This window comes from Lissotriton helveticus, chromosome 5_1 (assembly GCF_964261635.1).
Source record: "Lissotriton helveticus chromosome 5_1, aLisHel1.1, whole genome shotgun sequence".
NCBI classification, from domain to species: domain Eukaryota; kingdom Metazoa; phylum Chordata; class Amphibia; order Caudata; family Salamandridae; genus Lissotriton; species Lissotriton helveticus.
The window spans coordinates 1,542,309,240-1,542,334,246 of record NC_136065.1 but is presented as its reverse complement, the minus strand read 5'-3'; the positions used below and the strand labels follow the sequence as shown (position 1 = coordinate 1,542,334,246).

Sequence of the window (25,007 nt, the reverse complement as noted above, 5' to 3'; positions counted from 1 at the left end):
GCGTAGTGAGTGGGGGTGGTCACCCGTTGTTTGAGTCCGAGGTTGGCGAGGTTGTCCAGCAGGGTGGTGGTGTTGCGGTCGTTGTTGTTCTCCAGGTGGAAGTTGAGGTCTCCTAGGAGGATGTAGTTAGCAGAGGGGAGGGCGTGCGGGCTGATGAAGTCGGCGATGTCTTCGCTGAATTGTGCGCGGGGTCCTGGAGGTCTGTAGATTAGGGTGCCTCTGAGAGTGGTCTTGGGGTCGGTGTGTATCTGGAAGTGAAGGTGTTCGGCGGTTGTGAGGGTGTCGTCGGAGTTGGTCGTGATGCGGATGGTGTTCTTGTGGACGATGGCGATGCCTCCTCCGGTCTGGTTGACGCGGTCCTTCCGGATGATCTTATATCCGTCCGGGATGGCGATGGCGATGTCGGGCGCTGAGGAGGCGTTCATCCATGTTTCTGTGAGGAAGGCGACGTCTGGAGATGTGGAGTCGAGGAGGTTCCAGAGTTCGACGGCGTGTCTGTGGACGGAGCGGGTGTTGAGCAGGATGCACTTCAGGTGGTTGCTGCTTGTGTTCGGCTTGGCAGGTGCGGTGCAGCTCCGGATGCAGGAGAACTTGCAGGATTGGCAGGTGAATGGTCCGTGGGTGCGTCCTGGGGTGGCTCGGTGGCAGTCGGGGATCCGGCCGGTGTTGAGTGCGTTGAGGGTGGTGGCGTCGTAGATCTGGCGGGTAGGATGGCATCTGCGGGGGCCAGGGGGTCTGGCGCTGGGCGCGGCCCAGGCGCGGACGGGCGCAGACGGGCTTGCCTTTGGCGCGCCTTCGGCGCACCATTGGCACACCCGCTGCGCGTCCGCACGCACTCTGCCATAAATGGAGAGTGGGAGGGGCGGGGCGACGGTGGAGCAGCTGGGAGGCGGAAGCGGGGTGACGAGTTGGGGGGGAGCGGTGCGGTGATGCTGGAGGGAGCGTGGGTGGGGCCGCGGGGGAGCAGCGGCAGGGAGCGGGGTGGGTCAGGGAACAAGCTGGGACAAAAAATCAAGTACAATGCAAAAAACGACGAGGGGAACAAAATACAAAATACAATACAATCAACGAGGCAGGGGAACAGAATGCAAAATACAATACAATCAACGAGGCAGGCACAGAGGACGACGGAACCAAAGAAAAGTACAGTGCGGGAAGGACGGCGATACAGTTACCAGAGGGCAGGCAGGGTCAGGAGGCCAAACCAGCAGGGGCAGAGCTCTCTGGTCAGCAGGAGGAGGCCGGGCGCACTCGGGGTGGGCCACGCGGCGGGAGGAGCGACCGGGTCCGACCAGGTCAGGTCAGGTCACAGCTCCTCGCCCGTGAGCCTCGCCTAATGAACCCTAAAAGCAACCCCAAATCACTATTTTCACCGGAAAAGTTTAATGTAGAGAATTTTATGACTTATAAGTTTAAAGTTTATTTTTACTAGCGTATTTACATAAAACCATTGCTACAAAATATGTTGATAAAAAGTTTCATTAAAAGTTATGTTATAAGAAAAAATTAATAAAGGTGTTCAATTTAAAACAAATGAGCATTTGTTTCTAATGCAGTTTATTGTAGACGGTTCATTTGCTGGATGACTATTAGCTGCCATGCATTTGGGTGAAGATGTTGCGCTGCCAGGTGTGATGTTGGTGCTGGCACATTCCTCTCACAGTTATGGCATTTTCCTCCCCGCCTGCCTCAAGAACTTCACCAAGCGACAATTCAGCTGCGGGTCCTCAGGTGCAAAACAGGCCAGCACAACTTGAAGCATAGGTATAATGGCATTTTATTTTTTTCTGCCTTATCGATCAGCAAAGCCATAGTCGTGATATTTGTTACTGTTCTAACAGACTTAGAGAAACCAGTCTGATTTAGAGGAATGATCGAATTGCTTTCGGCACATAACTGGAGTTCATCCAGAAGAGTTCCTGCAAATATTTTTGCCGCGTTATCCAAGAGAGCAACTAAGCAGTAATTCTATGGCAAGGCTTTGTCTCCAGTCTTAAAGATTGGTAAATTATCGAGGCCCTCCAAGAGGGGGGTAGTAGGACAGTCTGCCTTATTTCAGTGAAGAGAGGGCTAAGTGCTTTTGCCCAGTAATCTGCATCTTGTTTATAAAGCACCAGCGGGATTCCATTTAGGCCCGGTGCCCCTTCTCTTCTTCCCTTCCCTGTTTGTCATTTGAATTCTTTAAGTTAGTTGCTTGGGAGTGTAACTCCCGGCATTATGCCTTCTTCCCCTTGCGGTACTGTTGAGCTTCCCTTGTCGGGTCGGTTCTGAAGTGGGGTTGTTCTCAGAGTTGTGGCCATCCTAGCTCCTGTAGATAGTGAGATATCATCCTGATGGAAGTGATTTCCAAGTTAGGTTGCCCAATCCTCTTCTGATATGTTGGATGATAATTAACTGTGGGCGGAGAATTCCGCCCCGCCCCCGTAGTGTGCGGAGATTTGCCTATTCCGCGTTACACGGAGAACACGGAGTAGGCAAATCTCTGCAGCGGAGCAGAGTTGGCCAGCCCCGCCTCCCACCCCCCTATTAACAATTGATAAACAATAAAATAAAATTACTTCAAAGTAAATTTAAACCACTTACCTTGCCTGCGGTTTTCCGGGCGTTTTCCCAGAAACAACCATGGAGAGGAGGAGGGAAGCCCAGGGACGCCGCAGGCAAGGTAAGTGTTTTTTTTTTAAATTTAAAGTAATTTTATTTCATTGTTTATCAATTGTTAATAGGAGAGGTGGAAGGCGGGTGGCATAGCGGAGCTACACGGAGTGCCACGGAGTTTGGTTCCGACTCCGGGGCAATCCGCGTAGCTTCCCTACCACACTCTGCCCAGGGTTAATGATATTCCCTCATGTGCGGGGTGAATGAGTCGATTTATTGTCCCCAAAAATCTTGCACTGTCACTCTGTTTGATGTCGGCATGCAGTGTCGCCCAGAACGCATCCTCAGAGGCTCTCTAGGCCGCCCTTGTTACTTGCTTTAGCTGAACTCTCTGCTAACTTAGTGCGGCTAGGTATGTAATGTTGATTGGATTTCGTCAGAGGTGCTGCAGCGTGCGATTGATTATCTTATCTTGATTTTTGTGTTTTTCTAAAGTTAGTTGCACTGCTATAGCTAGGCTGTGCCCTTGGTATGCCCAGACGTGGGTCTCTTGCTCACAGTGCCACTGGATTCAAGCTAGCCTGGCTAAAGAAGGGTGACATACCCTGAAACTGGTCCCAGGATGCTTGTTTCCGGTCCAGGGAGGACCTGGCCTGGCAGTTCGGTCTGGACTGTTCCCATGGGGCAGATTTGCATATGACTGGGTCCAAACTTGGGTGGCGTTGTGGGAAAAAGAACGATGGATTTAACCCAGATCTTTTGACTGGGGGAGAATGTTTGTATTGTCAGCATTCCGTCCATTATTTGTTTGCTGTAACACTTTTCGCCCTAAGTGGGATGAGTATGCTCAGATGTGGGTCCCTTGCTAACTGGCTGAAGAAGGGTGACATACCCTGAAACCCATCCCAGGATGCTTGTTTCCGGTCCAGGGAGGACCTGGCCTGGCAGTTTGGTCTGGACTGTTCACATGGGGCACTGGGTCAAGACTGATTTGTTTATGGCTGGGTCCAATCTGGGGTGGCGTAGTGGGCACAAGAACGATGGATACCTCAACAACCGAATCAACTTCTACGCTCCCAAGCGCCACCTCAGATCATCCAGCCACGCCCTCGCCGCCGTCCCACGCATCCGAAGAGCGACAACAGGAGGAAGGTCCTTCTCCTACCTGGCCGCCAAGACCTGGAACTCCCTCCCGACCGACCTGCGCCTGACCCAAGACCACCTCTCCTTCAGGAAGAAGCTCAAGACCTGGCTGTTCGAGCAGTAACGGCACCCCCCCTCCTAGCGCCTTGAGACCCTACGGGTGAGTAGTGCGCTCTATAAATGTATTGATTGATTGATTGATTGATTTAACCCACATCTTTTCACTGGGAGAGAATGTTTGCATTGTCAGCATTCCGTCATTCATTTGTTTGCTGTAACACTTGGTTTAATTGGGGCGGCAAAAGACTGCCATTGAAGTTGTAAAGTTCACCCATTTCTCTTTTTCGATGCCCCTTTCCCGTGCTTCAAATAAAAGTGTTGCAGTTTGCAAGAAGCTCCTTTGCGATGCTTGCACAAATGTTATTTTCCTGTGAACGATTGTAAAATTCATTCCTTGTCGGCGTGCGATTTCTCGAATATAGGCATGTTTGTGCGGTGTGTGAGTTCCTGGGAGCGATGGTCGCTATCCGCTTTGTCGCCCACATTAAATGTAGCAAAGTTATAAAGTTTCATGTAGAGAATTATTTTGAAACTTATTGCATGATTGTTAGAGTTGCAGAAGTGCAAGAAAGACAATCTCCAAATACCCCTTGTACCTAAGAAGTAGCAGCCAGCACAGTGTTTCTCCCTACTCTGTCATTTGAAGTCTAGTTAGGTGAGGAGCATGATAGACCTGTATGGCAACAATGTGCATGATTCCAGGCATGAAAACCCCACAGATACAAGACACAATCAAATGATAATTGAGGATTGTCTCTCACAAAGGAGAGGACGTAAATTCTTTTGTATGTATTTGTTAACTTTTTGAAAAACGGCCCTTAATTTATGTGTTCCAAAACTGAATATTAAATATTTCCAATTTATTGATAGGCCACGATAATTTAAGGTAGTTTTTAGTCTAGCTTAACAACACAGCTCTTGCCTGACCTTATGTGGTCAACAGAAAAAATTACTTTTATAAGTAATACAGAGAGAAGGGTTTGTCTCCATTCGCAGGTTAGTGGTATTTTAAGTACAGCATTTGATTGGGCCAAAGTTGCATGCGTCCACTGAAAAAGAGTGACTGTATTGCAACTTTTGTCTTGTGGCAAGCTTATGTTCAGTACAGCAGGTTATGGTGACAAATCAATGCTGTGGCCTGTGTCTGATCTGTTTTTTATGCTATTGTAAAAGTAATGAAAAAGACTGGAGCTCCCACATATTTATTGTGAAAAGCATAGTTAAAGCTAGTCTGAATTTACAAGTGGGTTGTTTTAATGCAGACTGGTATTGTGTTTGATGAAATTTAGAACAAGGGAGTGGGTGTTGGACAACACCTTTGAGAAACCCTTGGGATAACATAATTGCACATTGACAATTCTTTTTAACCCCTCATATGTGCGGATGCCTGTAGTTTTGATAGCTGTAATTTTGTACATACATACACTTTTATGACTATATATTTGATGGTTGCTTTATGGCAGAGGTCTTCAAACTTTTTTGCTCTGAGCCCCCTTACGGAAAATGTTTTGAAGTTGGGCCCTCCTCCAAAACTTTATGGCAAGACTTGGGCGCGGGTAAGTGGTAAAGCTGAGCAAAGCTAAGTGTGCGGCTCTCATGTGTTGTGAAGCCGAGGGTGTGACAGTGACCATGGTGCCTGCTCCTTGAAAGAAATGTAATTAGGTGCAATTGGTTAATCAACAAATGTACGACCTGCTTGGGACCCAGTGTAAGCCTTAATTGATGGAGTCACTGGAAGTTTCATGATGACACATGACATAAAGGTGTTGGATTCTGGAAGGTATAATTTTAATGGATACTTATAGAAATGCTTGCACGAGATACAGTCTGATTACCTATTACTAAAGACATGTTTTGAAAGTCCTTGTTTTATCATAAACACTAAACCCAGAGCCACTGGAATTGTATGATTCTGTGGCTCTTTTCACATAATTATGGATCTTCCACATTTGCCACATAAACCATCACCTGGGGCAGAAGCTGCAGCTTTTAGAAAAAAAAATATTTCTAGCTCAACTGGATCAAAAGTTACTAAAATGTGGAGTTGTATTCCCACGTATTCTCACGCAGTGGAAGGCCCTGCAGAAAGGTTAACAGGTCACCTTTCAGCTGCTTATTTCTGTATTTGTTAAACTGGTACTAATGAGGAAAAATATTTGCCCAAATAGTGTTATGTATAAAAAAAAGTACAAAATAATGAAGTAATAGTGTCAGAAAATATGTTGCATTATGTGCATTTTTTCTTGCATTGTTTTGTCAACACTGCTGCATAATTTGGTGCTCCTCTGTTACATAATTCCCGTGGCTCTGACTAAACCATTCTGCAGCACCATATCTTATACTGTGTATACAGTTTTAAAATAATGATATTCATATTCACATTCATAGTGCTTTATGTTAGAGGAGGGGACCTGCAACACTATATATACACATGCAATCCCTTTTCCCCGTGCCCACGAGGATTCAATTCTGTGACTGTTTGACCTCACAAAGACCTCTGCAATGATTGCATTAACACATTGAGGTCTCATAAGTATTAATTATTTTTTCATTTCAGATGTGTGTTATTTTATCTGTAGTTACCTGCAAGTGAAAAAACAGAACAAAATAGTTAAAGAAATGTAATCGTGTCTTTGACCCTGCCTTGCACTTCAGCTGCTGTTTGTAAATGAAGACAGCTTGGAAACACAGTAAATCAACACATTTGTGCTTTCAGGCTATTTACATTTACAACTTCCTACTGAGGCATTCGCACCCCCCTGGGAACACTGCCACGGCCCCCTAGGGGGGCGCACCCCACTGTTTGAAGACCTTTATGGGATAGCTTAAGTGCAATTGTTGGTTATTGTAACAAGCCAATGATAAAGGCAATAGTTCTGAGTAGTGTATTGTGAAACGTTACATCAGATGCCAAAGATCTGTTCGGTTTATTTTGAAAAGTTACAAAAAGGCGGTAGTCTTTAATTAATTACTGTGAAGAGCATGTGTTAAAGACAATAGACCTTTATGGGTGGATTTTTATTACACAGTTTTAAAGTCCGTAAACAGTATTGCGTTAAAAGGAATCTCCCAGATTATTGTAGTAGGTAAGGGTTTTGGTGTTGAACACCCACTCTGACAAAACCTGGGGGTAGAAGTTGCGCTTGATGGTTGCCTTGTGTAAAAGAATATGCACAATGCATTAGGCTTGAACTGGTAATACTGGCAAGTCAGTAATGAAGTCTACAGGCCTAACTGGCTCATTAGGAAACGTAATGCTAGATGCCCTAGGTTTGATCCCTTTATTATGAAAAGTTATGACAAAGGTAGTAGGCCTGACATATTTATTGTAAAAAGCACATGACAAAGCCAATAGGAAGTTTGGATGGATTGTTATTATGCATTGTTACAGTCTGTAGACAGGTATATTGTTAGATGGAATATCACCATAATAGGTAAGGAGTTTGGTCACCACGTTTTACAGACCGCGGGATTAGAAGATTTGGATTTTGATTATCCTCGTTAGGCCCTTATTAGGAGAGTTTGTACAATGGTTTGCCAACTCTAATTTTGAACACATTTGCAATGTTATGGCTGTACACCTGATGGTTGCCTTGTGGGAAAGCACAAACCCAATACAATTTGCCTGAGTTTGTCATGATCACAAGCCATTGATAAAGGCTACTGGATTGGTTGATTGTGAAAGGGTTATGAAATGATATGGCAAATTTAGCAGTTCTGACATATTTATGTGAAAATCATGTTTTAAATCCATAATGTCTTTAATATTGGATTGTTATTACACTGTGACACTCCATCTGGCAAACCCCAGACATAGACTATTTTCATTGTTTGAATCATTATTAGGTCCCGGTGAGGGACTAGCATATTGTTTCCCAACTTGAATTTGTATGTTATTGATTTGATGGTTGACTTGTTGAAAAGCTTATGCTAATTTTAAGAGGCCAGGGTTACTTATGCTGACAGTCCAATTTTAAAGGATCTAGGCCTGATTGGTTTATTGAGAAAGCTGATGTCAGATGTAATAGATTATATCTGTTTATTATGAAGTGTGAGTACTATGTCAGTAGGCCTGACTTGCTTAGGAAAAACCATTAGGCCTTTAGGGCGTGTAGTCGGTGTACAAGTATCTTGGTACATGAAATCTCACAAAGTCTATAGACTGTTCTAAAGACTATAGACAGGTATTTTGGGATATGAAATCACACAGATTACTTTAGTAGGCAAGAAATGTGGTTACCATCTTTTGACAAATCCTAGGCACATATGATCCGCACTGTGAAAATCCTTGTCAGGCCCGCATAAGCGGACCTGATAGGTTTAGTTGTCTTCCAGGCTGGATACTGAAATATTAAAAATACATACATACAGGCACATACATTCATAGACAAACATAGAGAGGCTTTGGGTCAGCCCTCTTCTGCCAAGAAGCTGTTCAAGTGCATTCACATTATGCTTCCTTCCATGCCAGCATACACCATGGGACAATGGGTCAGGCCACATAATACATTGGCTTTACTGCATTGTGAGTGATACATTTTTCCTGCTCACATGTGCATATCAGCCTGAAACCGGATGAGTTTCAGGGATGGTGGGTCATTCTGTAAGTTTTAGCTTCTCTTTTCATGTGTCCTTTTTCATTTCTTGACTTTTACTTTGGTTTATTTTTGGGTCCTCCAGCTCACTAGTGCTACCATGTTGCTTGCTTGTTGCTTCATCTGCTGTGGGTTGCATCCTGGCAGCCACTGCTTCTAAACAGGACGGCCATCTTGAACTGTATTGTCCACAGTGTATCATTGTTTTACCCTTTCTAGATGCTTACTGTACTGAGAATCATTAAGATGACTGCCTAGTTGTGGTGTTTACCGAGTGGCCATCTTGGATTGGTATTGTGCATAATGAATTATTGTTTTACTGCTAAATTTGGCGACCATGTTGGAACTTTAATAAATGATATACTGCATTTAATAAAGTTGCAGACCATCACTGGCAGCTATATTTAATTTCATTCTTTATTGCAATTATTATTCCCGCCATGCTTAGGCGGCAGCATGTTTTTCTTTTTATCTTCTTTTTTTTTTTACTTATCTTGCACGGTCTTGTTGAATATGAGTGGATGGGTATGTGGGAAAATTCAAGAAATTTAAGAATGTGTGAGTGGATGAATTAATGGATTAGTGCAAGAATGATCAACAGGGTATATATTTGGTGATTACTTTTTGAGTACCTAAACTCACAATTTACTGGAAAGGCAGTTTCCATTATAAGTCACATCGATGGACATTGCCTGTGCTTGCTGTTATCAGTTCTCATTATTTTACCATTGCTAATATCAGACCCTCATTTTGCCATGTGTTATGCCAACAGGATTGGGTGATATGGACGTCTGTAAGGTACATAACTCTGCCCCAGATAAACTCATGTTAGATAAGTCTGTTGTAGTAACTTGAAGCCAGAGTGTCCATTACAAGCACACTATATGCCAGCAAAATCCATGTGGGATTTCTTTTGTAAAAACATTCGATATAACCTTATCTATTCACAGAGGTTCGTACTGTCCTCCACTTACTGTAATTGTTTGCGGTTGATAGGCTTTCATTTTTTTTTCTCTGAAATTCAATGTTACTGCAGAAAAATGGATTTCTAAGCATTCATCTGTAAAATCCCCTGATTGCACATTTTTTCTACATTTGCATAAGTCACATTTTGTAAATATTCTATATTAAGCAGAAATTCTCAAGGTCTAGAAAGTGTAATTGACCACTGGGGACTCATCCAGTTGTACTTGTGAGAATGCTGTATTTTTGCTTTCTATTTGATTTGGACCAGGCTACCATCACCAATGTACAGGCCACAGTGACAATAGGATCTAGATTGTAATGCTTTACGTGGAAAGGTGATATTTTGAAATAGAATCAGTTGCGACGGGTGGTATGGCTTGTGGGTGGCACGGCCGGGGGGGGGGCTATGTCGTGGGAGGGCTATGTCGGGCGGCTGTCATGGTGGGGGGAGTTGCACAGGCGGAGGGGGGCTGGGGGTGCACAATACAAGGGAAAGAAAGCATACCTTGCTGCTGCATCCCGTGCTGCTCCTCCTCTCCTCTTCTGGGATCAGGAAGCAGCCAGGCCCCACTGACCAATCACAACGCTGCAATTCAGCCCTGTGATTCATGTGAGCGCCGTGACACAGTGCTCAGCCAGGGGCTAGAGGGGTGGGCATGTTCTCCATGCAGGCAGTAATGCAGCCTGCATGGAGAACCTGGAAAGTGCACATGACTGGTTTGGGCAGCCCGAGAGGGCTAACCAAACAGTCATTGTAAAGTGTGTAGTGGGCAAACTACTCCTCCCCTGCCCTGCTCCGAGAGCTGAGCAGCCCCGCCCACCCACCAAAAGAGGTAGGAAACATAAAATGATAATAAATCTAAATTAGTATCATTTTATGTTTCTTCTTCCTTGCACTGCTTAAAAGCAGTGGGTGACGCTCCTCCGCCATAGGCCGCGTGCAATGGTGCTGTTTTGACCCGGCCTGGCATTAGTAAGTTGGCTTTCTGAAATGCGAGCCCCCATCTCCCCTCCCATAACTGACATTTGCCTTTTTCTTGGTTTTAATGGGTTCTGGTGAGTTCTGGAAATGTTCTCTCAATGAAAATAAGTTTCTAGCTCACAGACCAAATGGCTTATAAGGATACTGTGTTCGGAGCAAAAAAATATTTTCTATCGTGGATGAGCAATTTAGAATGAAGGCTGCGGGACTGGGGTAAGGTAAGTTTGATCACTGTATGTGCTCATTTTAATTAACAATATTTGATGTAAAATTGGTCTATTCTGCTGTCATGTGTTCCCAACCTAAAATACTGAGAAAAATAGTATTTTTGCTTGAAGTTCTGGTTTGTGCTGTTAACTTATACAATGACCATGCGCCAACCCCCTTGGATTCAACTCTCCCAAGGTTTCCCTCCATGTCCGGTCACAGCCACATCACAGCTTCAGGCCTGATTATTGTATAGCTTGACAGCGCAACTGTCACCAGACAATTATGGGAATTTCACTCGAGAGAGGCTTTGGCTCCACCCACATGTTGATAGCCAGCAGTACATGTTTTGATTGGGTGGGACTTGTGTGCTTCGACAAAAAAATATGCCTACCCTTCACATAGCAGTGATCATTTTGTTTATTTATCCAGTTGCCGGAGAGTGAAATTTCTGTGGCACACAAAGTGTTATATATGATTGGATAATTTATAGATTTTTTCCCCTGGCAGTAGCACAGATAGGAGGAGACAGTCATTAATGTTCATGGATTTTTTGGTCTAGCTTGACAGTGCATTCATAAGATAGACCTATTGCCATTGCCAGTACTTGTTTCTTAAAAGGGCTTTTATGTGCTGCACAGTAATTGGCTATCCTGTCTGGCCAATCAGCAATGAGAGTATCAAAATTCAAACTTGCTGTTTCAGAATCTATCACCAGACTTTCCTTGCTGCTTACACTTTGTAGTCATCACAATTTCACCATAGATGAACTCTGAATCATTGTCACTCCCTGTGGCTGCTCGTAGAAGTAACGCTGTGGGGCGGTGAGGTGGTGAGGCGGAGAGGCGGTGAGGCGGGCGGGGCGGGGTGGGTGGGGGTAGTGGAGTCTGACATAGGACGGCAAAGGTTAACATAAATAAATACATATCTGCCATCGTATGTCAGACTCCACTACCCCACCCAGCCCGACCCCTCCCCGCCCCACAGCATTACCTCTGCGAGCCGCCACTGGTCACTCCTTGCACAACCTTGATGTTCCTTGGCGAGTAGAGTCCACGTTTGAAATCACATTGTCAATGATAGCTCCAGGAGGCTTGTCGAACATGTGTTTTTATTTTCTCCTTTGAACTGTAACGTGCCCCACCTGTCCCTTTCCAACAAAGCAATTGCTCTGAAATAGCCCGGTTGTGTTTGGTCTGAAAAGTTTGGAGTGACCTTTTTACCTGTATCTGCTAAGGGAAGCTCAACAGTGTCAGACAGAAGTACCACTTGGAAGTATTCTCAAGAAAAGGTTTGCATCTGTAATATAGAGATGTTTATTATTTGTTCAGGGCCCTTACATATATTGTGTGGCTGGGTGCTCATGCGGCATGGACCATGTTGACGTTTCCGCTGCCTTCTGAAAAGGTGTTCTGTGAACAGAGTGGAGGATGAAATGGGAAGAGAAGCAATAATAAAGTGGAGTTGTGTGCTTGGTAACATGAGTTTCTTTTTCATGTGTTAAGGCGATACCATGAGCTACTTGAAAAGGGGGTGGACAAGCCTTATAGAGTGCCCTTTCCAAAATGGTGGTCTGTTCAAACCTGAGGTTCTCTATCGAAGCTGAAGTTGAGGCTTTTCTTGTGATATCAGCTCCTGGTTCAATCATATATAGGGCTCCCGGTTTTATGAGATTTTGTTTAACATTTCTGTCTGTATTTATCCATATTTATTTTTTGCCTACATTACCTGTATTTATCCACATTTATTCTGTTTTTTTGCGGCTAAATGAAATTGGATAACTGTACATTTCCATATTTATTTACCTGATAGACGCGCACTCATACTTTGATGTCTGTCTGTTTTAGTTATTTCAGCAGCCAAATATTATATAACAGAACATCTACTGGTAAATACTAGCATTATACCACAAAAGTATGTTAACACATGGCTTATTTAATGAAATTGCATCCTGTGTTTTTTATTTCCCATGCTGTCCATCTGCTCAGCTGTAGGCATATAATAGATGGAAGACAGCACAGAGTCACTTAAAAGAAGCCCAATTTTCTGTATTTATCCACTTTAAAAAATAAATGCATACAGAAAACACATTGTTTTTCTGACTGTATTTATCCGGAAAAATCCGGAAAACCGGAAAACCGGGAGCCTTAATCCTATATAAAGATGCATTTACGGGCCATGGATGTTTTGCAAGTCAAATCACTTTTGTTCCCTAATTTGTGGGCACAGTACCCACCCTCTTGCTCCTATTTTTAGGTCAAGCTATTATATCCCGAAGGGATTAATAGCGAGAGGATATAGTAGGCGAAACAAACTCTTGACCAAGCGCGGATTCCTCCCAATACATGTGAGGTATTCAAGCGCGACGCTTCGCCAGCGCGCGCTTGACCTCACTTCTCACTTACATCCCATATGCTCGTTCCCTCCCACTCGCTCGCTCCCCTGCTCCCCCGCCCCCACCTTCATCCGACTTGAAAGGAAGCCTCGCACACCATCATGCTCGTTCCCTCCCACTCGCTCGCTCCCCTGCTCCCCCACCCCCCACCCGACTTGAAAGGAAGCCTCGCACACCAACATTTGTCTCTCTTACACCACCATCAGACATCAAAGGCTGCTGCTCCCCCGCCCACCCACCCCCCCACAGCAATGTCGAGAGCTTGTTGTGTTTAATTGGCGGGCGTCCGAATTAAGAATCATTTCAGTGACCACTTAAAATCCATTCCAGATTCTTCTTCATAGGCATTTGCGTTTTGGCGTGGCATTATCATTTCTTACTTTTCATAAAGTCTCAATACACTAATTGAGAATGAATTACGTGATTTGCCCAGACACAGGCTGTTGAGCCGACGCCGAGACTCTAACCTGGTTTCCCAGCTCCAAAGTCGGCAGCAGCAGGTCTGTTACTACTTCAACAGCTCCTGTAGATCCCATGCACATTTCAGCAGTATATCTTTGAAAACACCCCAATTTAAACAGACAAACAAAACTTGCTACCCTTTTGCTGTAAAATGTCACTTTGAGTAATTTCAGAACAATTATAAAGCATATACATATTGTTTCCCCAGCTCTGTGTGATAGATAACATTCTCTATATTAGTTGTGTTTGTATAGAACCCACAAATTCAGGACTCCACTTCAGAGCGCTAATAAAAACATCATGACAAGCCTCATGTACCTTGTCATGCAGTTCCAAATATAAATAATAACAGCATGTAGTTGAACAGCTCACTGAGTCAGCCTCTGCATTGCATAAAGTGTGCATTTTTGCTGACCGTCATCAGTGGGCCCTCTTTGTGACCCAGAAAGAGGACTCCCTCTCTATTGGTGGCCTATTAAAATAGTGCCATGACTGGAGTTTAGATGGACCCTAACACGCACGGTTCCCAGTTACTTAACCTGCTGAACTATTACAGCTCTGTCCCTGACAGGTATGCACATTTGTATATTCAATCTTGATCTGTAACCCCCGAATGTTCTATATGCATGTATAATTTTTGGAAAGTAATATTTCCATTGATTGAGTCTGTGATTAAAGCGCCTCTTCAGAATAAATGGTCTCTAGGCACTAGTCATCCATACTGAGATATGAGCAGCGTCATCTGTCGCTAAAAGACATTTACTCACCAAATTCGGACGGCAGCCAATGAAGCTTCTTTTTGACCTCCATCATGTGATCATAATTTGGGAAACCGTCTGGCAGTCGAACTGCAGCATTGGATACATTTTGCGATGTGATCATGAGATTACAAAACGCCTCACATCGTACTTATTTTTTTCTTCAGTTTTTATATTGCACGAACATGGCCCATGTGCATTGGAGTGCTTACATTGGCACCATATTACATGACACTAGGTCAGATTAAAATTAAAATAATAATGCTTAAATTGACCATACTTTTCATTTAACCCATTGCCCACCCTCCTCCAATTGTCCGTTCTGTATGCCTCACCCTCCGTTGTCAGTTCTTTGTTCTCCACCCTCAAGTTTCTTGGCGCAGTCAGTGCTGGCTGCGTCAGAGCACTTTTTAAATGTATTTATTTACTTTGAGCCATGTTGCGCAGCAGCTTGTGCTATTGTGCAGCATGTTCGAAAACTTTGACAAAGCCAACAGATCTCTCATAGCGAAAGATAGTGGCTTTGTCAATGCTTGTTTGTTAGTGGCCCAGGACAGGAGGAAGTTATCTTATGATGTCTTCACTAGAAAGAGTGAGAGACATGCACACATTTGAACCCTCCACCGCACAATGAGAAGGGAAAGAGAGGCTTTTTTGTTCTTAAAATCAGGCGAATCGGGCTTCATTCCTGCTCCTCCTGCTGCTGGTCATATAGCCATCCAGTCCGCTTGCCCGACAGCCTTGCTGCCTTGCTGCTCTGACTTAGTACGTCCGTACTGAGCATTTCCTTTTTCTGATAGCACTTAATTAAGGGCAGAACTTATACCTCTCTAATCTCCTTCAATATAATACTAAACCACCAGGAAATTGTTCCGCCTTTTGGTTAGATGTGCAGATAGCTTCTCCACCACCCTTGTTTGCCAAATACTCCTGAATCATGCATGCCATGTGAGACTGGCCGCCTGCCAATTTGTGGCCATTTGTATATCAGCTTCCTGTTCCCATGGAGGATCTCCTACCTGTCTGTTAGGCAAACACCCAATATTGTGGTGGAGTGGTGAGCAAACAGGGAAAATCCCACTTTATCTTTGATGACAACACCGCCTTCCAATATATATTAATTTGTGTGTGCAAACCATGCACGAATAAGTGAGCCCTCTTCACTGAACGCAACAGCATCACTCAGGGGCACCACAGAATCCCTGAACGCTACGCATCACTCAGGGGCACCACAGCATCACTGAACGCCACAACATCACTCAGGGGCGCCACAGCATCACTGAACGCCACAGCATCACTCAGGGGCACCACAGCATCACTGAACGCTACAGCATCACTCAGAGGCACCACAGCATCATTGAACGCCACAGCATCACTCAGGGGCGCCACCACATCACTGAATGCCACAGCATCACTGAACGCCACAGCATCACTCAGGGGCACCACAGCATCACTGAACGCTACAGCATCACTCAGGGGCACCACAGCATCATTGAATGCCACAGCATCACTCAGGGGCACCACAGCATCACCGAACGCCACAGCATCACTCAGGGGCGCCACAGCATCACTAAATGCCACAGCATCACTGAACGCCACAGCATCACTCCGGGGCACCACAGCATCACTCTGGAGCACCACAGCATCACTCAGGGGCACCACAGCATCACTCAGGGGCACCAGAGCATCACTGAACGCCACAGCATCACCCAGGGGCACAACAGCATCACTGAACGCCACAGCATCACCTAGGGGCACAACAGCATCACTGAATGCCACAGCATCACTCAGGGGCACCACAGCATCACTCAGGGGCACCACAGCATCACTTAACGCCACAGCATCACTCGTCACCACCACATCACTCAGCGCCACCACAGCATCAATCTTCCACGCCGCCTCCTTCTTTAACTCGCTGTTCTCTACTCCTGTGCTAATCTGTTGTTCTCTTCCACCCACCTCTTTCTCTAACTCCCTGTTCTCTTCTCATGTGCTGATCTGCTGCTCTCCTCCACCGCCTCCTTCTTTAACTCCCTGTTCTCTTCTGCTGTGCTGATCTGCGGCTCTCTTCCACATACATCCTTCGGTAACCGCACACACACATACATACAACCACGCGCACACACACATACAACCACACACACACACAACCACACACACAACCACACCACACACACAATCTCACACACAACCACACACACAACCACACCCAACCACACACACAACCACACACAACCACACACAACCACACACAACCACAAACACAACACACAACCACACACACAACACACAACCACACACAACACACACAGCCACAGCCACACACACCCACAGACACAACCACACACACAACCACAAACACACAACCACACACAACCACACACACACACAACCACACACAACCACACACACAACTACACACCCAACCACACACCCAACTGCACACCCAGCTACACATACAACTACACACACAACTACACACACAACCACACACACAACCACACCCAGCCACACACAACCACACACAAACACAATACACACACAACCACACACAACACACACACAACCACACACACAACCACACACAGCCACACACACAACCACACACAGCCACACACACAACCACACACAACCACACACAGCCACAACCACAGCCACACACAACCATACACACAACCACACCCAACCACACACACAACTACACCCAACCACACACCCAACCACACACCCAACCACACACCCAACCACACACACAACTACACACACAACTACACACACAACTACACACCCAAGTACACACACAACTACACACACAACTACACACAACCACACACAACCACACAACCACAACCACAACCACACACACAACCACACACACACAACCACATACTCAACCACACACATCTATCTATCGCCCTCACTCTATCTATCTATCTTGCTCACTCTATCGATCTGTCTATCGCCCTCACTCTATCTGTCTATCTATCGCACTCACTCTATCTATCGCCATCACTCTATCTATCGCACTCACTCTATTTTTCTATCTATCGCCCTCACTCTATCTATCGCCCTCCCTCTATCTATCTATCGCCCTCACTCTATCTATCTATCGCACCACCACAGCAGCACTCGGGGGCACCACAGCATCACTATGCACTACCACAGCATCACTGAATGCCACAGCATCACTCGTCGCCACCACAACATCACTCAGAGCCACCAAAGCATCAATCTGTGCAACCAATCAACAACAACTGGTTCAAATATGTTCTCTCAATGTTTCAAGCTTTATTACAAATGTCACAAAAAGATGTTAATATTTCACTTCTGTCCTTGGATTTTCGTCACAATAAAATACACTGAACATAATCTTCACAAAAGTTATTTACAAAAGTTTAAGCTATTGCCATTATAAATTACAATAACCTTTATTTAAGTATTAATTATTTAAAACATTTTAAAACCATTGTTATTTGTAATATCAATACATCTAAGTCACGTAAATACAAAACATCTTACATTACAAATGATATAGGTGTCACATTTGCAAAAGTTAAAAGTATTGACATTGTAAATGACAAAGCTATTAATTTCGCTATTTTCAAAACCAACACATAAATAAAAAATTTGTCTTATAGAATACCAATAGCTCAAACTTTCCTAATGCGAGACCTATTGCATTGCAAATGCTTGTTGCCCCTGTTGTGTGCAGGGCCGGACTGGGAACCACAACCGGCCCTGGCAAAGTGCTCAGTCGCTCCCCCCCCCCCCCCCCCCCTCACTCGGGGGGGTTGGAGGGGCAGCAGGGGCAGGTTTTCGGCCGATTTCGGTACAGGGACGATTTTGCAGCTAGGCTGCGAAATCGGCCCTGTGACAAAAATGGCCCCCAAAGGCCCAAAACCGGCCCCCACCCGTGCAGCGCACCGGGGGATTGCCCGGAGCCCGCTATGGCCAGTCAGGCCCTGGTTGTGTGCTCCCTACACATGGAACACCTTTAAGATCTTCTGCTGGATGTCTTTTCTTTGATGACTTCCTATTTACTTTTGCATTAATCTTCAGCTTCAATCAAGGACTACTAAATTGCCGAAGAGGTTTTTTTTTTGCTCTTTGTGGCTTTTTTAACTTTGACAATGTAATAAAGAGACTTGGTAGGTTTCATGTGAACTCTTCTCTCCAGCAATGCGCTGTGGCTACAGGAAGGCGCTGTCCTTTCATTGGTCAATCAAGAAGGAAACTTTTCACCATCCTGAGGGAATGGAGCAACAGGTATTTCAAACAGGCCCCAGTGAAATTTTCGTTACACAGGAGTAATGTCATATTTGCAATTTCATGTTAAACTTGATACATGAAAACCCCCGAAATTATGCTACTACACCACATTGCATAATTATGCGCCGTTCTTAGCAAACACAAATAATCAAACTGAGATTGGCTACTGTTTATGGTGCTTATACTGTTTGAGCTATTTGTTTAGTGTGAAATGGTGGCTTTTATTTTCCTTCAATTAGGTGCAAGTTTGCATAGTTTTTCCAAAATGTCTGGTAATTACTCAAAAGCAACTAAGTGAATTTTGTAATCCTTAATTTCCATCTGCTTTCTGCACCCCCTTATTACAAGCTGTGCATCAAAGGTTCGTGCAGCTCCTTCTGTAATACTGACTACACTGGGGAGACATTTTGTGCTTGTGCAGTTCCGAGGGAACATTACTTCATTTGCATGTGGACATAGCGTTTCCCCCCAGCATTCTAGCTGTATTACCCACTCATGTGTACGGGCTAACAGGCTCCCAGTAAGTTCACTAGCTGTATGACACTAATGAATGGGTGCACAATTAATGCACCCCAAGAAGGCACCTTTCTGGAAAAGGAATTAGGGGTTCTAGGGCTCCCAGGTATGACCAACTATGAGGCACAGGCATATACTGGCCAGCAGGGCCGGATTGGCCGTAGCATGCACCGGGCATTGGGCCGCCAGGGTGGAGGCCAGTTTTGGCCCCCTGGGAGTCCGTTTTTGTTACTAGGGGCCGGCAATTTCGTCCCCCGGTAACAAAATCGGCCAAAACCGGCCCTGGCAAACAGCTCGGCCGCATCCCCATGTTTCCAGTTTGCCAGGGACTGTTTTGGTTCGCAGTCCGGCCCTGCTGGCCAGTCCTTGTGCCCTTCTTTAAACAGAATGGTTCCCCTGCAGTCAAAAACAGAGTGGTGGGTTGAAACGGCTGATCTGCCATGTACTGCAGGGCTATCTCCTGTACAGGCATGGATTTGCTCCTGCATTTGGGAGAGCATATTATTTCAGTAATACGACATATGTTGCTGGTCTTCACTAGGTGCACCCTATGACAGTGACCACTCCCAGTTCAGACTGGCACAGTGCATCCATTTATAATATGGTATCTAATATTAATGTGTGGATCCAGGTTATAAAAATAAACAAAATAAAATAAGCTAAAAACTCAGCACAATTCCAAGAATATAGCTGTTAGAATGCAGAAATAGTTCAAAGGAAAGCAAAAACAAATGTTAAATACTGAAATTTAAAAAAAATGAAGAGCCATATTATCAAGAACAGAGATAACATCGCCGCTTTAGTGGCAGGAAACTGCCGCTAAAGCGGCGATAAGGGGCTTGATAATATACCCTTGTGAATTCCCATAGAAGCCCAGGTTTGATGTCCTGCACACCAGAACCTGTGCTTCTATGGGAATTCATAAGAGTATATTATCAAGCCCCTTATCGCCGCTTTAGTGGTAGTTTCCTGCCGCTAAAGCGGCGATAATGTTATCGCCGTTCTTGATAATATGGCCCTAAGAAAAAACCAAGAGCAATGGAAATCAGGCTTCTATTTCTAAAGTACAAGTCTTTCTTCCAGTTTAGAGAGGAATGTGGCCTGGATGAAGTAGTGATAAAACGTTGTCCCTGTGTGGGAGAAAGGAGGACAGAAAACATGGGAAGGAGAAGCAAGAAGTGGTAGACTAGATTAGCATACCAATAGGCAGTAGGGTAGCCAGGGTGTCATGGGCCATAGTGCAAGGGAGGAAATGGTTCCCACAAGCTGTGTTTGAATTATAAAATACATCAATAAACATGGTTAAGTGGGCTCTAGTGCCTTTGGCCCCAGTGCCACTGCACCTGCTGCACTAAGGAAACTACGCCCCTGCCAAAAGAATCAGTGGTGTTACTCTAAATGATGGAGCCCCCCGCATAATGTGGCGATGCTCCCTGAAGGGAGGGTGTCCCCTGCACCGTAGTCTGCATTATGCCTCTGAGTCGAATATTATGCATCAATTAAAAAACACGCGAGCTGGGAGGATGCGGCGGTGCGGAGTGGAAAGCTGGTGGGCTGATTAGGTGAAGTCGGGCGGTGACAGAACCAGGAAAAAATCCCTGTAATTTCATCTCTGCAGACATTCTAAGAAAGGAATTCGATAATGGAGGGATCAAATGCACACACGGATCGTTGGATTCCAGGTGCTGCGAGGCATTGATGATGTGACAGTGTAAATCTGATCACACTTGGGACAGCAATGGGATATCATATTTATTTTTGGCTGCTCCTGGTTTCTCTTGTTGGAAGTGTTGATAGAAACTTAATATAGTTAATCCCTCATACCTTTTCGGTTGTGCCCTCATGTTACCCCAGCCCGCTCTGGAAACATTCCCGTTTTCACCTCTGGATGGACTCTCACAGCACTCTCCTAAACTTTCAGGTCTATGCGCTTTTTTCCAGGCATGATGAGCAGAGAGAGAACATACTGGTAGTGTAACAAAGAATTACTTTCCATTGTCCAGTGATGCAGAGTGAGAACTCGTTCAGTGAGTGACTGCAAGGGTTGGCAAAGCCAGCAGACGCCAGCAATGCTCCTCCGCCTCTTACCGGTCTGCTGGCATCGAGGCACTGAGTGGCAAGAGCCAGAGAAGGCGAAGCGTGTGTGGTCTCGGGCTTCTTTGTGACCGATGTGTAGTGGGCATCAGAAGCCAGGAGACAAGAGCCGACAGACAATGCAAGTCATAAAAATAGTGTTTTTTAAACATGTCTTTATAAAAAATGTTTATATCGCCTCTACAGACACTGAAACAGATGTAGCAGTAACACAGGGCACAGCAGGAGGTTGTGTGCCATTTTTTAGGGGATGACAGTTGTGGTTTGGGAGTAATCGCCTAAGAGGTGTGGCAACATACTTTACGTATCAGGAAGATACATGAGAGAGTTTTTGGGCAATACTGTTTTCTGTAAGAGATCAATATATAAACAGATGGGTCCATATAACCTTACCTACTCAGTAATATAGTAGTGATGCTTACACAAGAACCAGTGTTTTACACCCTGGAGACAGGTGCATGTTGAAAATCTATGCTGGGTGGGTGTTGCTTATGCATGACAAGCATGCATTTATATATCAGAGCAATGTAGAAATAGGAAATGTGACAATATTTTAAATTCTGTAGGTGTAGGTAAGCTAGTCTGTTCGGACAGGCAGTTCCCAAGGTTTTGTCGGCAACACACATTTCCTATACACAAATACATTTTTTTGCTACTAATGCAAAATATTGCTCCTGGGTATAGTGCAGACTGTGAAGTGTTTAAAAATATCATTAATGCGACATCGCAGCTGCGGCCTGTTAAGCCCCTGATCTACATTTATATACATTTATGAAGAATTGCAGGCTATGTTTCTCCATTCGGTGTACATTTTTAGGTTTCGACTGCAAAAAGCTGCGCAAGCAGCTTTTGCGCAGGAGAAATCTTATGAGAACTGTAGTGTGGCTTTGGGTCGGCCCTCGTCATTCATTGGCTGGCTCCATAAATGGAGCCTAGCCATTGGACGAGGGGCCTGTCCATCAATGCCGGACCAGACACGGGGGCGTTCCCGAGATTCTTTTCCTTTTGCCGACGTCACGCGACGCCGGGAACGCCCCCAGAGTCTGTTCCGGCATTGCCGGCACCTCCCTTGCTGCTCGGGACGGGTCTCCTTATTTGTTCCTAGCTGCCCCTCTCCCGCCTCCCTCGTCCTCTCCCGCCCCCCTCCCGCCGTTCGTGTACTCTCCCGCCTCCCTCGTCCTCTCCCGCCCCCCTCCCGCCGTTCGTGTACTCTCCCGCCCCCCTCCCGCCGTTCGTGTACTCTCCCGCCCCTCCCGGGTTCAACCACGGCATTAGGAACATCTCCGCCCCCTCCCGTGTTGCTGAGTGTCTTTTTCCTCCGTATACGGGGCCGCGGATGAAACCGTGGAGACTGCCGGCAGGCGGAGGCACCGAGGCCCGAGATGGAGGGCTCGAAAAGTGCCTGGCAGCCATTGGAGTGGAGGAGCACCGCTGCGGGGCGTCGGCCGTTGCTCTGAGACCAGACGTCCTGCGAATCCTGAGACAGCGCTGCTGGGAGGCACGAGAGGCAGGGCAGCTGGGCGTGATAGCTGAGCGGTGTCATGTGGACGAGGAGCGCGGCAATTTCTGTGGCCGGTAAGCGCTGCTGGGAGGCACGAGAGGCAGGGCAGCTGGGCGTGATAGCTGAGCGGTGTCATGTGGACGAGGAGCGCGGCAATTTCTGTGGCCGGTAAGCGCTGCTGGGAGGCACGAGAGGCAGGGCAGCTGGGCGTGATAGCTGAGCGGTGTCATGTGGACGAGGAGCGCGGCAATTTCTGTGGCCGGTAAGCGCTGCTGGGAGGCACGAGAGGCAGGGCAGCTGGGCGTGATAGCTGAGCGGTGTCATGTGGACGAGGAGCGCGGCAATTTCTGTGGCCGGTAAGCGCTGCTGGGAGGCACGAGAGGCAGGGCAGCTGGGCGTGATAGCTGAGCGGTGTCATGTGGACGAGGAGCGCGGCAATTTCTGTGGCCGGTAAGCGCTGCTGGGAGGCACGAGAGGCAGGGCAGCTGGGCGTGATAGCTGAGCGGTGTCATGTGGACGAGGAGCGCGGCAATTTCTGCACGAATCCTATAATCTTCTCTCTGAATATTTATGCTCTGTGGCAGCCTCTAAGCTGTCCTTTGCATCTTTATGTTAGGCCCCCCCCCTCTTTCCCCCCACACACACACATCATCCTGGCTTCGCCTCCATGCTTTCAAACGGGGCCAACGTGTCGAAAGCGAAATAAATGTTTGTTTGTGAATGTTTATCAAAGATTAGCATAAATTTGTCCTCATTTGACCACGACCACTCTTCTCTCGCGCCGAGTGAGTATTTTTTGTGCGTGGAGTGGTTACTTTCAAGTACTCATCGTGAAGATCACGGAAAAGCGACTGCTGCCAAAACATGGGGGTGGAAGCGACTGTGAGTAGTGTTTTTACGCCGAGCATCACTGGGAGGATATCATATGCGATTTAAAAAGGGCCATGGCTATGTATGTCTGCATAAAGACGAGCACACCTGTAAAATATGGATTATGTTGTAGCAGTTGTGCATTGATTTATAGCTTGCCCTTCACATGCCTTTTCCATTTTTTTTTGGCATTACTGACCAGTAGGTTTATTAATTTTGAACTCGCCTTTGAAAAATAATTTTGCATTTGGCAAGATAACTTGTAGCTCTTCTGTAATATAACTTATTAAAATGAACTAATCAGTGTTGAGGTCCGTGTTTAATCACCAGGTCAAGTCTTCACATTTAACCCGGGTTAAATCAGCCTTTCATCCTTCACGAGTCTCAACAACGAATCCTATTGATTAACAGCTATATCTGCCATGCACAGCGCTGTGCAAACTCTATCAAAGTAAATGTAATTACAGAGAGCATCTATGAGGAGCTCAGGGGCATCATATCCGGTCCCTACAACAATCTTTGGCTTGTGTGTTCCACGAGCTCCTGTGCATTGAGTTACTTGAGAAACGTGTGCGTTACACACTGCAGGCATCTGCAAGGCGCTTTGTGTGCACTGCGACCCTTGGATGTTTTTCTGACGTGCACAGTCAACATCATTGTAGCCACTGCTTAAGTCTGGTGCCCACTTATTACAAGTGGATACATATAGTCATATTCCCGTCATGCACCTGACCATGGTCAGTTACACATTTTAGTCAGCCTTGTACCCTTTCCATTAAAAGCTAGGCGAGTTGACTCATATTTCAGCGTGCCAGTGAATGTTTCAAAGACTCTTGGAATCCAGCAGACATTATTTGCATATGCATTTTTTGTGGTAATGATATATTAAACTGGCCTCTATTTTGGTGGTAGATGTAGGTGGCAAACACATTGCAGGGGCGTGTCCTTTCTGTGTACGGGGTTGGCAGTTTCCTTGGGCTGCACGCCATCAGTAATGCTGCTTCCCTACCATATCACATCTGCTCGGCCGCCTCCCAGGAGGAGACATGCAGAGCCGTGCATTCAGCAAAGCCCCATTAGCCCCTGTTTTCTGCACATCTTGTAAAAGGAGCCAGACCTCGGGGGGCTTGGAGGCCTATTCGTCTGAAATGCCCAAGTCAGATGTGAAGGACGGGTTTCAGGAATCCCTTGGCCTTGGGGCACACATTTTTTTGAAAAGGAGGCTTCTTAATTAATATTAAAAAATGCAGGGATTTGGTGTTGCTGAAGAAAGAGTTTTTTAAATCACAGATATAGAACATTTGCCCATCTGTGCATGTTTCCCATGCCTCTTAATATCGTAAATCCAATTATTACATATGAAAGTAATTGTTTCTATCTCGTTGTTTAAAACAAAAAAAAAAAAATCTATCTATCCGTACTTCCACTCTTAATTGTAAATGGCCAGGATGTTTGATCAATTTACTGTACTAAAAAAGGTACTGCAGCTATCTAAGCATGCATGCTTGGCTTCAGTGACATTGTTTTGCGGCTTTTTGCGGCGATGTCGGCATAATTGTTGGCAGGTATAAAGCCTCTAAATTAATGTTAGCTT

General features: G+C 45.7%; 1 protein-coding gene across 2 annotated transcripts in view; it reads left to right on the top strand.

Moving 5' to 3' along the window:
* CDK18 (cyclin dependent kinase 18) overlaps positions 1 to 25,007 on the top strand; it is a 613,826-nt gene that overhangs the window by 137,469 nt on the left and 451,350 nt on the right. The gene's annotated exons all lie outside the window — the stretch shown is intronic.